This window comes from Octodon degus, unplaced genomic scaffold (genome assembly GCF_000260255.1).
Source record: "Octodon degus isolate 3935 unplaced genomic scaffold, OctDeg1.0 scaffold00004, whole genome shotgun sequence".
NCBI lineage: Eukaryota > Metazoa > Chordata > Mammalia > Rodentia > Octodontidae > Octodon > Octodon degus.
This window is the reverse complement of record NW_004524580.1, coordinates 27,791,169-27,808,657: the sequence shown is the minus strand read 5'-3', so window position 1 is coordinate 27,808,657 and position 17,489 is coordinate 27,791,169. Positions and strand designations below refer to the sequence as shown.

Below are 17,489 nucleotides of genomic sequence, written 5' to 3'. Positions count from 1 at the left end.
GCCCCATAATTTCCTTGATCAGAAAATTTGGGACACTACTGAGTTACATGTCATTACAGTACAAGTTCTCCTAAGTCCTGAGTCTTAATTGACCTTAGAAGGCTAGGGCCAAAATGTTGGCTTTCCTTGTGGCCCTCCTTTTTCTCTAATTTTGGTCTGCAAACTTAGGTTGTTAACCCTCCAGAAGAGAAGCTTATTGTTATTACCATACAACCTAGGCTGTTAACCTTAAGCTCACTATCTGTCTGAATATCAAACATCTTAGGCATGGAACAGGTATTTTTCATCAAGTATCTCTACAATTCCTATACACTCTACCTTTGCAAACTTGTATCCTCCCCCACTATCAACATGTGCTATCGAAACGAAATAGTTGTTACAAGGAATCAACCTCAGTGGATACATCATCATCACCAAAAGCTCTTAATCTACATTGGTGATGTGGCTTCTGTGAGTTTATGTAAATGTATGAAGGATATCAGTACATCCTTACATCATATACAGCAATATACCAGAGGAATATTGTCACTGCCCCCAAATCCTCTGTTCCTCTGCCTATGATTCCTGTGTACCACTGACTTTAAAGGAACCATGAGTGTTAATTTCAGTTACTGTATTTTTTAGCTTACTGCTGTGTAATATTTTAACAAATGGTAAAGCAGTATTAATTATTATGTCACTTATTAAGATTATACTTCCATATACTGATTATTTTGGCAGTAATTTATAAACAAAGATATATTCTTTACATATGAAATCACAAACTAAAGAACAGGGGAGTGAGAGAGCCCACTGACATTCTGAAGGCTCCCTTCTGTACTCAAGTCTACTGATCAAATGTTAATTGCACTTCAAAAATGCCTTCAAAGAAACTTCTAGATTGGTAGTTGACCAAGGACTGGGTGCTGTGACCTAGAAAAGTTGATATGTAAAATTAAAACTTACATATACCAAAGATGGGTAGGTTACCTACCTAGTAAATAGATTAACACCTAATTCATCATACCCTTAACCTTTCTTTTAGCAAAAACACCTTTTTTCCTGAGTCTAATCTCTTAAATTATGCATGTATAAGAATCTCTAAGGCTTAGGGACTAGATGTTTCATCCCGCTCTCCCTTTTCCATCAATCGCTCCCCAGGACCAAGGCTCTAGGTGGCCAACCTTGTGATCAATGGGCAGGGAGAGCATATAGTACACAGGCCTGGTACCTGAGAGCATAGAGCGCCGAATCAAGTCAGGGACAACGAGAGTCAAACCTGGAAATCAGTTCAAAGCTCTGCAAAAGTAAGTAGATTAGGATACTTGGACTGTAAATGCAATATAGAGTGAGATAACCCCAGAAGGTTGAAGGAGTTAACAAAGGACAACAGTCTACCTTTAGGTTCTCCATGATATCCAAAACCAGAAAGTATACTAAGAAATGTAAAAACAACAGGGAATGGAAAAGCCCAGTCATAATCATCACTTAAAATCTGCCTTTTCACCTGATCATCGAAAGAGTGCATCTAAGTACTTGCAAATCTCTCCTTCAGCCTTAGAAGGAACTATGTTCTGTGTTTATTATTTCAGTACACAACACTCACCTTCTACACACAACATATAATACTTAAGACATTATGTATTATAAATTATGGCCATTTAAAAATGCAATAAAATGTTATGAGACTGTGATATCTTATCCAACAGGTAATTAAATTCCAGGCCTGTGAAATGTTCAGCTAGTCAATTAAAGTAATATTTCCTTTTCACTCTGAAACTAGTGTGTGTGGCAGAGACAGGTACTTATTAACAAACCATTACCTTCCGCCCAGAGGGCAAAAACGGTGAACTGGGAAAGCATGCCACGACTATATAATTTTAAATGAATTCACTGAATATCTGTTGCCTTTTAAAGAGATTCTCTGAATTCATCTGATCTATTGGCCTCTCTAGGTTTCCATCTAGTTCCTTTGTACCCTTTAACTAAATTTCAGGCTAATCTTTCCTGTGAAAATATCCCCCTTTGGCACTTGCTTTCTGTGTCAGTCAGTTTCCCTGTTGTCGGGCAATACCTGACACACTATTTAAAGAGAAAAAAGAAGGTTAGATTTAGCTCATGGCTAAGTGGTGTTCACTTCATAGTTGACTGGCTCCAAGGCAGAACCATCAAACAGAAGGGTGTGGCAGGGCAAGGCTGCTTAGCTCATGGCAGTCTGAGAACAGAGCAGGGAGCAATGCCAAGGCCATGCCTCAGTGGTGCACCCTGACATACCCAGAAACACGCTCAGTTGATCTGCTGGGCAGTTCTTAATCCAAGGAAATCAGTGTACCAGGATTAAGTGTCACATTTCCCTTCTGGATTTTGCAGTGTTGTACCTAGCCCCATGTTGCATAGCCATAGAAATCTTATGTGAGGTCGATACTCCCTTATCAGTATCACCACTTAATTCTCTAAAATTTTTGAAGTTATGTTGATACATTCTAGATCTGAATTTCTCTTTGTAGTTGGCCTTTTTATCAGCAATGACAGCTCAGACAGCTCCTCCAGTCCTTTCTGGCTGTAGAGGATAAATCTACTGTCGTCCTAGCATCTCAGATTGTCAGCCATCTGAGACTCATTTTTTGTGTGCTGCTTTTGCAATGTTTTTAGTCACATTTTTATTATTAAAATTTCTAAACAGTCAAGAAGGTGAAAACAGCATAGACAGTAAGCACAGTGCAATGTACACATAGTCAACATTCAACAGCCTGTGTTTGGCAGTGACTTGTGCCGTGTTTGTCCTGTCTGTCTATCTTGTTGATGAATAATTTGAAAATTAGTTTTGGAGATAATATGTTACCCCTCAATATTTCAGAATTTAGGCAGAAAAAAGACTTCTGTTACTTAACTGTACCTTTCACTAATAAGAAAATTAATAATTTTGAAATTAATTTTATTGCGACCTTTTAGATGTATATAATGATCACATTCATCATAGGGAATTGCTAGCTGTACAAATACACATAATATATCTGGATTATTCTATTTTCCCTAATTCATAAATAGTAGAAGAACTAATGATTTTTAATTAAATGTTTAATTCATCTATCTAATCAGTCAATCTAATTTACCCAGTTTTCCCCAAAATATCTTCATGAATGCTTTCAAACCAGATTCAATCTAAGCATACATTTTTCTCTTGGTTGTTAATCACTGTAACTTCTATTAGTCTAGAATAATCCATTTTATTTTGATCATAATATAAACTTTTTATATAAACTTCTTGATGACATTATGACAATTGTTTATAAAACATTGAGAGGCATGAGATGGCAGGCTTCTCCTCTCCTAGTATGCCAAATTAAATCATTATTTGCGTGACTTTTACTGGATCTCTCCCTAGTAAAGTTTTGCTTTTTTCCCTTTGTAATTAGCAAATGAATCATGGGGTGAATGAATTATGGAAAGTGTATGGTGCGGTCCCCAGTGACCTTTCACCTACACGTTTATTGTTCTCCTGCGATCCTGATGGAAACAATTGTTGCACTGGGGTTACAAAACTCATTTTCAAATGGTATCATTGATTCTACATTAATCCACTTATAAAGAACATTCAATAATAATTATCTCTTAGCCCATTTATCTGAAGATTGCAGTTCTCTGACTTTTTTGCATGAAATTCATATGTTACCTAGAAAAATTCAAGGACCAAGAATTGGAAGAGAAAATTTTGGATTTTGGATTATGTTCCATTATTATGTGCTGTTTCAAAAATGGAACACTAAGCAAAGGATAATTAATAATAGTAGTAGCTGTTTAAGTTTTGTAAAGAGTTTTTAGTAGTGAAATGGGCATGAGCAACAGCTTCTCCCCCAAAGAGGGATGTCCTTAATTATTTTCCTTTCATTATCAACTTTTAGAGTAAAACGTTAGTTTAGTAGTAACCTCTGCTAGTATGTTTCTCTCCTCTCTCTTTTTCTTTCCTCCACTTCTTCCTCTTTATCCTTTGGAGAGCTGTGAAATTATAATTTTAAAAATACATTTAGTGTTTTATAATCAATGGTAGTAGTACAAGAAAATACATGCACATATATTTATTTCACATGCATGTTTCTAGTTATTTTTCAATATGAGAGATTTTTAATTTTGAGTTTATATTGTTTCTCTTGTATAATAAAATTTTTGTTTTCTATAATATATATTTGTTTTAGCCTATAATATAAATTATAATATTATGTATAGTTTAGTTATAATACCAGTATTTCTAATAACAATGAAACTATTGAGTTTAACTTAAGGTTTATAGAAGTCTTTTTTGGTTAGACTGTATTCTTCTTAAAAGTAAAATTAGAATGCTGTGTTAAAAATCACTTGAAATTATTTTCTTCTTGAATTGTATTACTAGTTTTAAATAGACTTCTTTAATTCTATTTCATTTCCATATATGTTTAGCTTTTCTATTTTTAATTGTTTTAATGTATAAGATATTTATATAGTTCAGAAGTCTAAATTATATAAAAAGATATAAAAAGAGACTTTTTGTTTCTTTCTATCACTTTCTTTTTCTCATTCATTTACTTTGCTACCATCTACACAGTGCTCCCCAGAACCTATGGGGCATTTGTTCCAAGACCCTTATAGATGCCAAGCTTTGCAGACACTCCGGTCTTTTACATGAGAAGTGTAATATTTAAATGTAACCTATACACATCCTCTCCTACCCTGTAAATTACCTCTAGATTATATCAACACCTAATGTAATTATAACATAACTGTTATGTAAATAGGTGACATACTGTATTGTTTAGGGAATAAGAACAAGAAAAAATCATGCATCAGTAGAGACACAATTTTTTCCCAGTGTTTTGGATCTGTGGTGGGATGAATTGGAGATGCAGAAAGTACGAGAGGGCAGAAAGTACTCTGTTCTGCACTTTGTTTTTCCTACTTAACGATACATTTAAACTTTAGTGATAGTTTTCACTTTCGTAAAGGTCTGCATACTACTTTACTGGGGTATGTGTATTCTCCCATCTTTGCTATTGATGACATCTAAATTACTTTCAGCCTTTTACAACAGTAAATACCTTGAGAGTATGTTGATTTGTATTTGTGGACCTGTGTCTTTTTGGAAAGATTTCTGGAAGTAAGTTGTTTAGGTCAAAGGTAAATTGAACATAATTTTTTTATGCATTGAGACACTCTTTCAGAGAAGTTGTTCCATTTTGCATCCCCACCAGTAAGGTACAACTCACAACTCAGAGAATTTCTTCAAATGTTTGATATATGCCAAGCTGATAGGTAAGAAATGTCTTTGGTATCTTCTATTCTTTATCTTCCTTCTCCTCCTTGTCCTCCTCCCTCTTCATTAGGGCTATTTATCTGTCTTCTTACCGAATGTCCATGAGTTACGTTCATTTTTCTATTACACTTTGAACTTTCTCTTAACTATCTAAAGACTTGTTTATATAGAAGAACAAATCAGCGTTTCTGAGCTCAGGACTGATTTTTGCTTCTTTACTGTGCTTCTCCCAGGATGTTTAACAAGGTCCAGATGTAATTTTCATTGTCATGCCTGAGAAAGGAAGTGCCATTGGCATCTTGGGTAGAGGCCCCCAAATGCTGCTGAATACTTTACAATGCAAAGACAGGCTCCCCACATCAGAGACCCCTGCATTCTGGATGTGCTGAGTGTTAGGAATGCTGCACTAGACCTTCTGCCGTGATGTGAGTTGTACATATTTCTCATGGTTTGTCATTTGTTCTGTGACTTCAGTAATGATGCAATCTCCCCCACTCACGTCTCTTTTAGTTCAATTTCTCAATCTTTTCTATTATTGTTTCTGTGGTTTGAGTCATAGACAGGCTCTCTCCCTCTCTGGTTATAATAGAATTTACTGTGCTTTTTTGAGAATTTATATCCTTTCATTTTTATATTTATAAACATGAATCTTGGAAATAATCTTGAGATAATGTGAGGCAAAAATTCCTCTTTTTTTTTCTTTTTCTAAATGATTATCAAGCTGTACCAATGCTGTTTATTCTAAAGGTCCTCTTTCCCTGAGTGTTATGTGATGCCTAGCATCACCTACTTCCCATGAGTCTGTTTCTGCACTTTCTGCTTATTTCCTTGTCTTCCTGTCTATTTGTGGATCAACATCACAATGTGTTAATTATAGAGACTACAGTGGAGGGACTAAGAAGCGGAGGATTAGTTATAAAATGATAGAAAAATAAAGAAGCCAATCAGGATCAGTGATGTGGTCTGGAGATTACTAAGAGCAGAACACCATCAGCATCCATGGGCTCAGAATACAAGGGTGGGGCAGGTAGTATTTTCAGAGCCAGAGAAGACCGAGGTACTATGGAACCTCAGAGAAGAGGCAATCGGGAAGGTAGACACTTTCCAAGGCTGAAAGAGAAGGAGAGGATACCGTTGGCATCTCCATTCCTTATGTTTTCCAGTTTCTCATAATAGTTCTAGTTATCTTTTTAAGACCATTAAGAAACTAGGTGATTGGCAGCCGCAAGAAATGCAATCCACAGGGTCATCTGCTATGATACAGATGAAAGCAGGAGAAGAGCAGATAGATTCAGGTCCAGAAATCCTGGTTTCTTTTTCCCAGAACTACTATGTTGATAATGTGAAGAATGTTTTAAATTGTTTTTTTTTTTCCTTTAGTTGATTTTTGTTGTCTTGAAAAATGTAAAACAATTTTGTTTTCCTCTTTTAAGCAATCTATTTTGTCCTTTATAAATAAACTTCATAAGAAAACTTACATGACCTAGAGGGCCCCTTCTCTAGGAGAGGGGCCCAACAGAGACTGCTACTCCACTCTTCGCCCTGAGTTCCTTCCTAGCAACTCTCTGGTTCATCTTGTCTCAGGCCTACTCTGAGTATTTCTTCACAAGGGTACCTGGAGACCCAGACAAGTATGGTCCTTGTCTCATACCCCATGCCTCAAGGGCCCTGATCCACTTGGCCCCTTGGCCCCATTACTCATCTTTGAGGCACTCCACAATTACAATTATCCACAGACGCCTTTAGAGCTCTGGGACCTACACACTTGTAGATTGTTCTGGAATGATATGACCAGTCCTATTCTGAGAAGACAAGCTGGTAAGTGACTCATTCCTGGTGAGCACTGTAGCATTTCATTGGTGGAATAACATGAAACTACTGCCCTGAATAGTCCTATCATGCTGAGTTGAGTGACTCTTGTATCAGACACAACGTGGGTTTGGTTCTAGGCTACCCACTTTTACTGCTTCCTGGGCTTGAGATGTAGGCCTGTCTGCTGACCCCATGGTCTGTGTCTACGCATGGTGGCCTCCAATCTACAGTGTGCATGAGCAGCAAGGGCTATAGGGTATCAGAGATCCTACACAGTTCCAGCCCCTGGAAGTCAGGATGCTCCCTGCTACCTCTGTGGGCTCCATGTCACATGACCTGCAGTCCTTCTGGATGGCCCTGCTTTCATCTGAGTCTTTTTGAGACTCAGCATCACTACTGGGCCTTTGATCAATATTTTCCCATAGATGTCACAATGTTGTCTTCTCCAGCAGGTTTGTGGGGGAGGGGGTTGGTCCTCAGCCATGCTGAATGAAGAAAGGACACACCTGGTGATGAACAGAAGCTTTTTTCCACTGCCTGCAGCCTCTTTCCTGTCCTTCCACTGATGGTAGTGTGGAAGGCAGGAACCTACCAACATCAAAAGCAATCGCACTTTTAGAAAAGTCGTTTTCGTAACCTAAACAGTCAAGAGAAACATGGTTAGGAGGGGACACGTGGAGTCAGTGCAATAAAATTACAATCAGTAAATTTAACATGAATAGAAACAAACTATCATTCACATTTTTCTGAAATACTCTGAGTGGTTGTGTTTATCATCAACAAAGTGCCATATGAACGTTTGGAGAGTCACTGAAGCCATGAAGGTACGGTTTACGGGTCTGAATAGGAAGAGGCAGTGATCAGACACTTTGTGTGCAGTGATCATTCGGTAAACAAATATGTGTACCTTTCTTCTGTACCCATCATTCTAACCTTTGCCAGGAAATTACTCTGTGTTATAGTGTTACGTGAGTGTATTCTTTTGGGAGATACTTGGAAACAGGAGTCAGTTTACACAAAAGTGGGAGAAATATTCAGCCGAGAGCACAAAAGTGAGCTCCAGAGGTCCCACTTGGATGAAAGGAGGGACTTGGATGTGATGTACAGCACAACTAATTTCCTTGTTGTACATCCCAGCACCCCCTCCTCTCAAGTGAGGGCTCTGGAGCTAACTTTCATGTTCTCAAATGAATATTTCTCCTATTTATGTGTAAATTGACTTCTGTCTCCAAATTATTCACTGCTATGTTTTATGGTGATTTTATTTGCTCTCTGTGTTTGATCTGAAAACTTCACTGACTATGAAGAAATCAGAGTTGGCAGCTTATATTATTCTATGGGAATGGAAACTCAAGGGCAAATCCAGGTTGTGTAGGGCCTGATGCATATGCAGTTTTGGAGGTGTACTTCAGTCAAAAGAGTATGTTTGTAATTAGTTCCACCCTCTGGAAAGTCTAGCTGAAAGTTAGTCATGTAAGCTTAAGCTTCATAAACTTCCAGTAAATCCAGAATGCCAGCCTTTTGTTTAAGTCTCAATGTAGACTGTTGTCTTTTATCACTTCTAACTTTCACCTCGTTAAATTTATTGGGAGATTTATCTCTTGTGTGCTACATTCTCTATTTTTCTTGGTTTCACTGTTATTTGTAAATCATTGGTTTCATCTATGTTTTCATCGAAGTCACTGGTAAGATAATGAATGTCAGCTGAAAATTTCACTAAGAGATCTTTACTGAAATATTTGTTACTGAGAGAAAGAGTATCTTCCTTCTTTTGCTATCTATTTTCTATATTCTCCTTTAACGTTAACCTTCCATTATTCATCTTTCTTTCCAAAAGTAGAAATTAACAGATATACGTAAGTTATTTCCAAAGCATTTACCTACAGGCTAGATAAAAGGAAAGGTATTTTGTGTGCACTGGTGATAACGAAACAAGGGGGAAATTCACTTAATCTTTAAAAACATATTTGAATATTTAAGAACATATTTGTAACAATGTTACAGGTTCTAATAATTTTCAAATATCATTAAGATGTGCAATTTTACCTTAATGGGAATCATAATTATTTACCCAAAGATCAATTTAATTCCCTTAATTAAGGAATCAAATATGAATAAAAAGCAAAGACATCTTCAGAGTTCATTATTTGCCTACTCCTAGACCCCTATTGAGATAAAATGTATCTTTTGGAGTTGATTAAATTTTTCAGAAAAGAAAAATATAAAAATTAGCAAATAAATTGATTTATTCTGTTAAAATAACTCAAAAAGTTACACTGAAGCTTAGTAGGTAAAGATACACATTTTGGAAATAAACTTGCAGGAACTCTATAGCAGACATTTTCATAAATATGTGATATATAATGTGTTAAGAGACTGTGGTGAAGAAAAGCTCAAGTTCTTGTCTCATTTCTCTAACTATATAACTTTGGATATGACAGCTAATATCTCCAAATAAGGCATATGACCTTAAAGCACTTTTTCAACTCATTAGCATGCACCCTAACATACAGAGATCAAATTTCCAAATCATATTTCCTGACCTGTAGCTTCTGACCTTGGTTAAAGTATTTACTTGCCTTTTCTGCACAGTAAAGATAATGATACCTGCTCGCTCATGGGCTTTTCTGAAATGAAGATTGAGTGAGACTGTGTATATGAGATGATGTATAATGGTTTCTCAGCAGAGAGACTGGCGGGTAATTAGGGCTTATCCAGTGTTGGCAATTATTAGATTTTATTGTGTCAAGTTATTTTTTAGTATGGACAAAATTGCCAAGACTGCACTTACCATAAAATGTTTCATTCTTATCTCAATAGATGCAGAAAGAGTTTTGATAAAGTCCAACACTCGTTCATAATAAAAACCTTACAGAAAATTGCAATAGATGGTCTCTACCTTAATCTGGTAAGATCCATTTATGACAAACCAGCAGGCAACATCATACTAAATGGACAAAAAACTGCAAGCTTTTATTCTAAAATCAGGAACAATACAAGGATACCCACTATCATCACTCCTGTTCAGTACAGTTCTGGAAACACTAACCAGAACAATTAGACAAGAGAGAGAAATAAACAGAATAAAGATAGAAAAAGAAGTTAAATTACTATTATTTGCAGGTACCATGATATTCTATATAAAAGACCCCCAAAACTGTATTGAAAGACTTCTAGAATTAATAACAAAATTCAGTAGGATAGCTAGATACAAAGTCAACACTCAGAAATCAATAGCATTCCTATACACAAATAACAAACTGACAGAGAGAAATTAGGGAAACCAAGCCCTTCATGATGACATAAAAAATATAATAAAATACTTTGGAATCAATCTAACAAAGGAAGTAAAAGATCTATATATTGAAAATTATAGTACTCTGAAAAAAGAGATCAAAGAAGATATCTGGAAATGGAAGATATTTCTTGCTCATGAGTATGAAGAATCAGCACTGTGAGGCGAATGTGATAACCGCTACACTATGGAAGCCTGCTTGGAAGAACCAACATTGCGAAAATGGTCATATTTCCAAAGTTATCACACAGATTTAATGCAATCCCCAATCAAAATATCATTAGTATCCCTCACAGATCTAGAGAAAACATTCCTACCATTCTTTTGGAACCAGAAGAGACCTAGAATAGCAAAGGCAATCATGGACAACAAAGGCAAGGAAGGAGCACCACAATCCCTGAAATGAAACTATACCTTAAATCTACTGTGAAAACCAGCTGGCAAAAAGAGACCTGAGGATAAGTGGAACAGATCAGATGATACAGACAGAATTGTAAACACACTCAGCCCCTTATCCTTGACAAATGGGCCAAACATGTTCACTGGATGAAAGATAACCTCTTTAACAAATGATGCCGGAAAAACTGGCTTTCCAAATGTGAAGGGGCTTGCAGGTTAGCTCAGTTGTTAGTGCCTGCACAGGCAAACACAGTCAGGTGCAGGGGACCTCCATTCGATCCCCAGCTCCAGATGCCTTACACAACCCATGATTGAGGCAACCTGAGCCAGCCAGGCAAAAATATCCCTCTCGGATGTGAAAACTAAAGCTGGACATGTCTACACCATACACTAAAGTAAAAATGGATCAAAGATACAAATATTAAAACAGAAACACCAAATCTACTGTAAGAGAAAATAGGTAGAAATCTTGCAGACATAGGTATAGTCAGAGACATCATGAACAAAATCCAAACTGCACAGGAAATACTTTAAAGAATCAACATCTGAGATTTTATCTTAGTAAAAAGTTTTTGCACGTCAAAGTAATCACCAACAAAGTGAAAGAAAATCCACAAAGTGGGGAAAATAGTATCCAATTCTCCCTCAGACAAAGGATTTCTATCTAGAACATATAAAAATTGAAAAAAATCAGATTCCCTCAAATTCAAAGACCAATCCAAAACTAGATATCTGAGATGAATACTCACTTCTCAGATAAAGAAATACAAATGTTTGACATCATTGGTTATTTGAAAAATGCAATTAAAACAATACTGGGATTACACCTCACCCCAGAAAGAATAGCTATCAAGAAATCAATAATAACAAATGCTGGAGGTGCTGTGGAGAAAAATGAACCCTTCTCCACTGTTGGTGGGAGTGTAGAATGGTGCAACCACTGAGCAAAAAACTAGAATTAGAGGTCTCATTCCATCCAGCTATTTCCCTCTTGGGTCTTTTCCCAGAGGATTAAAAACATCAAACCACAGCATATTATGTGCACCCATGTTTATAGCTAAATCTTGGAAACAAGCCAAATGTCCATCAACCAAAGAATGGATAAAAAGATGGAGTATTTTTATACAATGGAGTAGTACTCTACTATAAAGAATAAACTTGAGGCTTTTATAGGTAAATGGATGCAACTAGAGATCATACTCATAACTGAAATAAATCAGACCCGCATGTATAAACATCATATTGTCTCCCTACTGTAAAAAACTGAAAAAGTAAATGAGATCCATAAGGTACCACAGCTATTGGTCATTAGAGATATTGTAAAAGGGAAACTGCTCAAAATGAAAGAACAATTGGGCAATTGGGACAGAGGAAAGGAGCAAAAGAAGGGAAAAGCACGAAGGAAGGAAGGAAGGAAGGAAGGAAGGAAGGAAGGAAGGAAGGAAGGAAGGAAGGCAGACATACAGGATAGTTACAATAGTTATACTACTAATTTCTAGTCATTGAAGGCAATGTTTTGTGCTTCTATTGTTTGATCAATTTTGCAGGCCTATGTGTTGTAATCTGAGAAACTACTTTGAAGATAACAATACCCAATATAATGACCATTGTTTCCTATTATATTGTTTTGAAAGTCTGTATTATTGTTTTTTCTCTTTAAAATAAAAAAGTTCCATTCTTGTGAACATCTTAATAAATTGTTGGAATATGCTATTTTAATTCAATGAGCTGTACTACCATTACCCTTATGGAGGTTCTAAGATATTGTCTGTGTGATTTTGGTCATTCAGACTTTTTCATGATTACCCCAGACTTATCAAATTTTCAAAAATTTCTGATTATTTTTTTCTCTACAGCATATGTATGTTTACTTCTCTGTTTCTCCCCTGACATTTAAAATTGACCTAGAACTCTTTATGTACCGATATAAGTAGTTAATCATCTGCTTGATTACTTATTTAAATGTAAAGGAAATGTGAAGGCAAATATAGAACACATAATTGAAAATTAATTTGCCTTTGAAATTAATTGTAGTCAAATATTCAGCATTTCTCCAATCCTGCATCCTCTAGTACAAAGCATAAACAAATCACCGGTTATCTCAATGATAACAAGTTTGGAAGTTGTAATAATAAATTTCATCAAGTAATTAAAAACTTTCATATAGATATTTAATTGTTGTCTTCAGACAAAATTCACTAAATCATGTTGAGCTAATTTTTCAGCCAAATATTGATGATATATTGACAATAGTGCTAGATAATTAAACACAAATTTATCTGTTTGTACCATTAGCACTGTACCATGAGTTTGACAAATAGCCTCAGAGATACATTATTAACTTTCCTATAAATGTACCTTTTCTTTTTCGATCCTCCTTTTCTCTAAATTATTTTAGCTGATACAGTAAAATATTAGGCATTGAGGAATGAACAAAAGCTCTGATAATAACAGGAGTTGCTTAATAAAGTGTTTTCAGGATAACACATTCAAAAATAGTTTCTTCTTGAAAGTTTCAGAAAAAGTACAACTAATACTTGATTAGCTAACTTGTTTTGTGACAGCAAACCACATAGTCTTTTTTCCCCATAATTTTATTGATAAACAAATAGCAATGAGACAGTTTCAAATCAAATTGATAAGACAGTTTCAATAATTAACACATTGCATATATTCTTCCTAGTGGTTAATTGCTGTACAAGATGTGGACTTCATATCCTATTTACAAATACCATTAGAACAAATCACTCTATTCATTAAGAGAATGCAACTCTATATTTATCCTAAGCACTTTGAATACACAGATACAAAATGGACTTTCATCTGTATCCCCTTTTTTGTTATGTTCCGTTATTTGAATATTATAGGTGTGTAAACTCAGCAAAATATTCTAAAAGAGTCCAGTAGCCCATAATAGTATTGGGTCTTCCACTTAACTGGCAATGTCAGAAATTGTTGACCTGAGTCCCCTACAGCTCAACATAACACCATGGCTTTACTTCTTATATTTTGTTTTTATATTTTTCTGCTGGATGGTTAAGACCAAGGTAAAGCAGGACCTATGCAACAAGAGTTGTAGCTTTTGGGTCTGATAAAGTCAGTGAAATTCCCTCAGGATTTATCCTGAGATCCTGTACCTCGGATTGTAGAACCTTTGTCAGTGTCAGCCATGTGGATGAGTCACGGCCATTGCTTGGCCAATGTGCTCTCTGTGAAAGCCTGAGAGAATGTTTTCTCTCCATGTGACTCTCCTTAGGCACACTCTACATCATCGATCACTTTCCTCTTTGGCCCCATAATCTCCCTGATCAGAAAATGTGGGACACTACCAAGTTACATGACATTACAGTACAAGTTCTTCTATGTCCTGAGTCTTAATTGACCTTGGAAGGCTAGGGCCAAAATGTTGGCTTTCCTTGTGGCCCTCCTTTTTCTCTAATTTTGGTCTGCAAACTTAGGTTATTAACCATCCAGAAGACAAGCTTATTGTTATTACCATACAACTTTGGCTGTTAAGCTTAACCTCACTATCTGTCTGCATATCAAACATCTTAGGCATAATATGGAACAGGTATTTTTCTTCAGGTATTGATATGTTGAACTTTAAGTCCCTACAGAATATGATAAAAAAAAACAGTTAAAAATTAGAATATATTTTAAAAATAGGCATAAAGAATTATATACTTCTTATGTTTACACATAAGTCCAAAAATCTCACCATATACAACCTTGGAGCAGGACAGTCCCACAATATTTCTTGTTTGGGGGGGGGAGGATGGATGGTAGCTTTTATTTATTTTTTGGCAGTACCAGGGATCAAACTCAGGACATTGCACTTGCCAGGCAGGCGCTTATGCCACTGAACTACATCCCCAGCCCCTGGTAGCTTTTATAAAAATCAGAAATTTTCCACCTGCCCAAGGGACTGTGCTTTCCTGTCTTTTGCTTTCATTCAAAAATGTGGAATGCTTCATGAATTTGTGTGTCGTCCTTGCACAGGGGCCATGCTAATCTTCTCTGTATCCTTTCAATTTTAGTATATGTGCTGCCGAAGCGAGCACAAAAATGGAATAAGGATTTTTTTTTTGCTCCAAATGCCTTCAGGGCAGGTTTGGCTGGCTGGAGTTGTGGGGATCAAACTACAACAACCTGAGGCTGACAGCTTTGTGGAAGCAACCACTTAAAGAACTGAGCTAGGGCCAGGCCCTCCACATAGTCTTAATGGTTTACGACAATGGACATTTCTTTCTGCTCATGGGTTTGCAGGGTTGCTGGACTGTACTGGATCGGGCTGTGCTCACTGAGCTTGGGGCACTCCTATTGCATCTCACTCAAGGGGCCTCAGCTCGAGAACATCACTCTGTGGGGTGTGACAAGGGCGGAGCTCAGGAGAAGCATGTAGAGCCCCTAAAAGCCTCTCCTTGGGTGCCACCCTGCCCTCCTACAATGTTTCACAGGCCAGATCAACTCAGAGGACCAAACCCAGATCAGTGAGCAAGGAACTTCACTTTGTCCACAGAGAAACTATGTGGAAGGATAAGATGGCTAACTGAGCATGTGCTAACTGTAATAAATCACTTAGTTTAAGACATTGGACCTTCAGAAAGCCCTAAATTCATACTCAGATCATTACCTCTTTTTATAGACAGACAAGAATTATAGAATTTTAAAAATTTAGAAGGAGGAAAGACCCTGAACAGTTGTAATCTTATTGCTTTGTTTTACAGATAATTTAGACTCTAAAAAGATTGATTCTTGCCTATCATTGGATTCTTTTAGTAGGCAAGATGGACATAAAATCCAGAGTACCATCTTTTACAAATCAATGTATTATATTGCCCATTGATTAATTCTATACCAGCCTGTACTAGTAATCTGAGAAGTGAATAAAAAGTAAAAATTGCAGTGCAGCGTAGAAAAATAAAAGTTTACCACGGTTTTCTTCTCAGCCTAGAAATATTTAATAATTCAATTTGGTGCTGCTAAAATTAATTGACCATTTAAGTGAACTGGATTCTGCTCTAAACTATACATGTTAAAGAGTTAACATTTCATCACCAAATGCACCAAAAGACTAGAAAAAGAAGTTAGATTGCAGTACAATTTATGTCTTTAGGGCTGGTGAGATGGCTCAGTGGTCTAAAGCACCGACTTAGAACAAGCTCAGCAAAGCACAGGGACCGCGGTTCAATCCCCCAGCACCACATGCCAGCCAGCCTGCCCCCTGGTGGGCTGGGCTGGCCACACACACACACACACACACACATAAATAAATAAATAAAATTAAAAAAAATTTATGTCTTTATTATCAGGTTGTACAAAATAAAGAAATGTAGTTTTTACTGAGATTAGCCAGTTTATTGCTTGTCATAAATACATAAAAACTGGTCCATTAAATGTTGATCAACACTTGAACAATTTAGTTTCTTGGGCTGGGGAGGCAACTCGATGATGTAAGTGCCTGCCTGGCAAGTGCAAGGACCCAAGTTTGATCCCTGGTACTGCATGCTGTGCTGGTCCCAGAACACCAGGTGTGCCTTGCTGGCCACTGAAACCTGCCATGGTGGTGCGCGCCTGTAGAGAATCACCGAGTCCAAGCTGCATAGCGAGACCCTGCACCAAATAAATAAATAAAAGATTCAAAATAATTTTTAAACATTTAGTTTCTTTGGAAATGTTTAGTCAAAATGGTTTATGATTCATTCTACATTTCCATTACAAAAAATAAATGGTATCTCTCTGAGTATAAATACTTTTCTAAGATACAAAATTGATTATACAGAAGGAAATCATTTAAACTCTTTTGTCTTTTTTAACAGTAAGAAATCATTTTCAGAAACCTAAACTAACTTATAAAAAGAATAAATAGATCTTTGACTTCTTTAATTAGATTAATTCCAAGGTATTTCATTTTCCTCGATCCTATTGTAAAAGGTATTGTTTCTCTAATTTCTTTCTCAGTGTGTTTGTTATCTGTGTAGAGGAATGCTATTGACTTTTGGGTATTGACTCTGTATCCTTCTATGCTACTGAATTTGTGTATCAATTCTAGTAGCTACTTGATGGAGTTTTTTTTGGGTCTTCCAAGTAAAGTATCATGGCATCTGCAAATAATGATAATTTAACTTCTTTATCTATTCTTATTCCTTTTATTTCTGTTTCTTGTCTAATGGCTCTAGCTAATAATTCCAGAACTATATTGAGTAGGAGTGGTGATAGAGGACATCCTTGTCTTGTACCAGATTTGAGCGTAAAAGATTTCAGTTTTCTTCATTTAGAATTATGTTAGCCGTTGGGTTGTCATAGATGGCTTTTATCAGATTGAAGTAGAAACCTTCTATTCCAATTTTCTGTAGGACTTTGAACATGAATGAGTGTTGGACTTTGTCAAAAGCCTTTTCTGCATCAATAAAAATGATCATGTAGTTTTTGGATTTGGCTCTATTGATATAGTGTATTACATTTATAGAATGCCTGTCATTCTGGTCTTCTAAATACATGCTCCTTCTCATGTCATATCAATTACTTCTATACTATCTTTCAAGGAAATGTTTTTTTTAAAAAAGGGTAATAAACGGAAACATGCAACAAGAAAAAATGTCATAGGATTATCCTGCTACAATGCTGTATATGGTTAGATTTCTAAATTTCTGTGTAAAATATGTAACTGTTTATTCCTATTTTTTAAAAATATTTTTTCTTTTTTTCCTTCACTTTCTG

The 17,489-nt window shown here is 36.2% G+C and overlaps 1 protein-coding gene and 1 non-coding gene across 6 annotated transcripts in view; one reads left to right on the top strand and one right to left on the bottom strand.

The window, feature by feature from the left end:
- The window catches only part of Anks1b (ankyrin repeat and sterile alpha motif domain containing 1B), a 1,319,834-nt gene that overhangs the window by 729,621 nt on the left and 572,724 nt on the right, over positions 1-17,489 (top strand). The gene's annotated exons all lie outside the window — the stretch shown is intronic.
- On the bottom strand, positions 14,724-14,830 carry LOC111817414. The gene has a single exon (XR_002821616.1). It is a non-coding gene; the product is annotated as a U6 spliceosomal RNA (small nuclear RNA).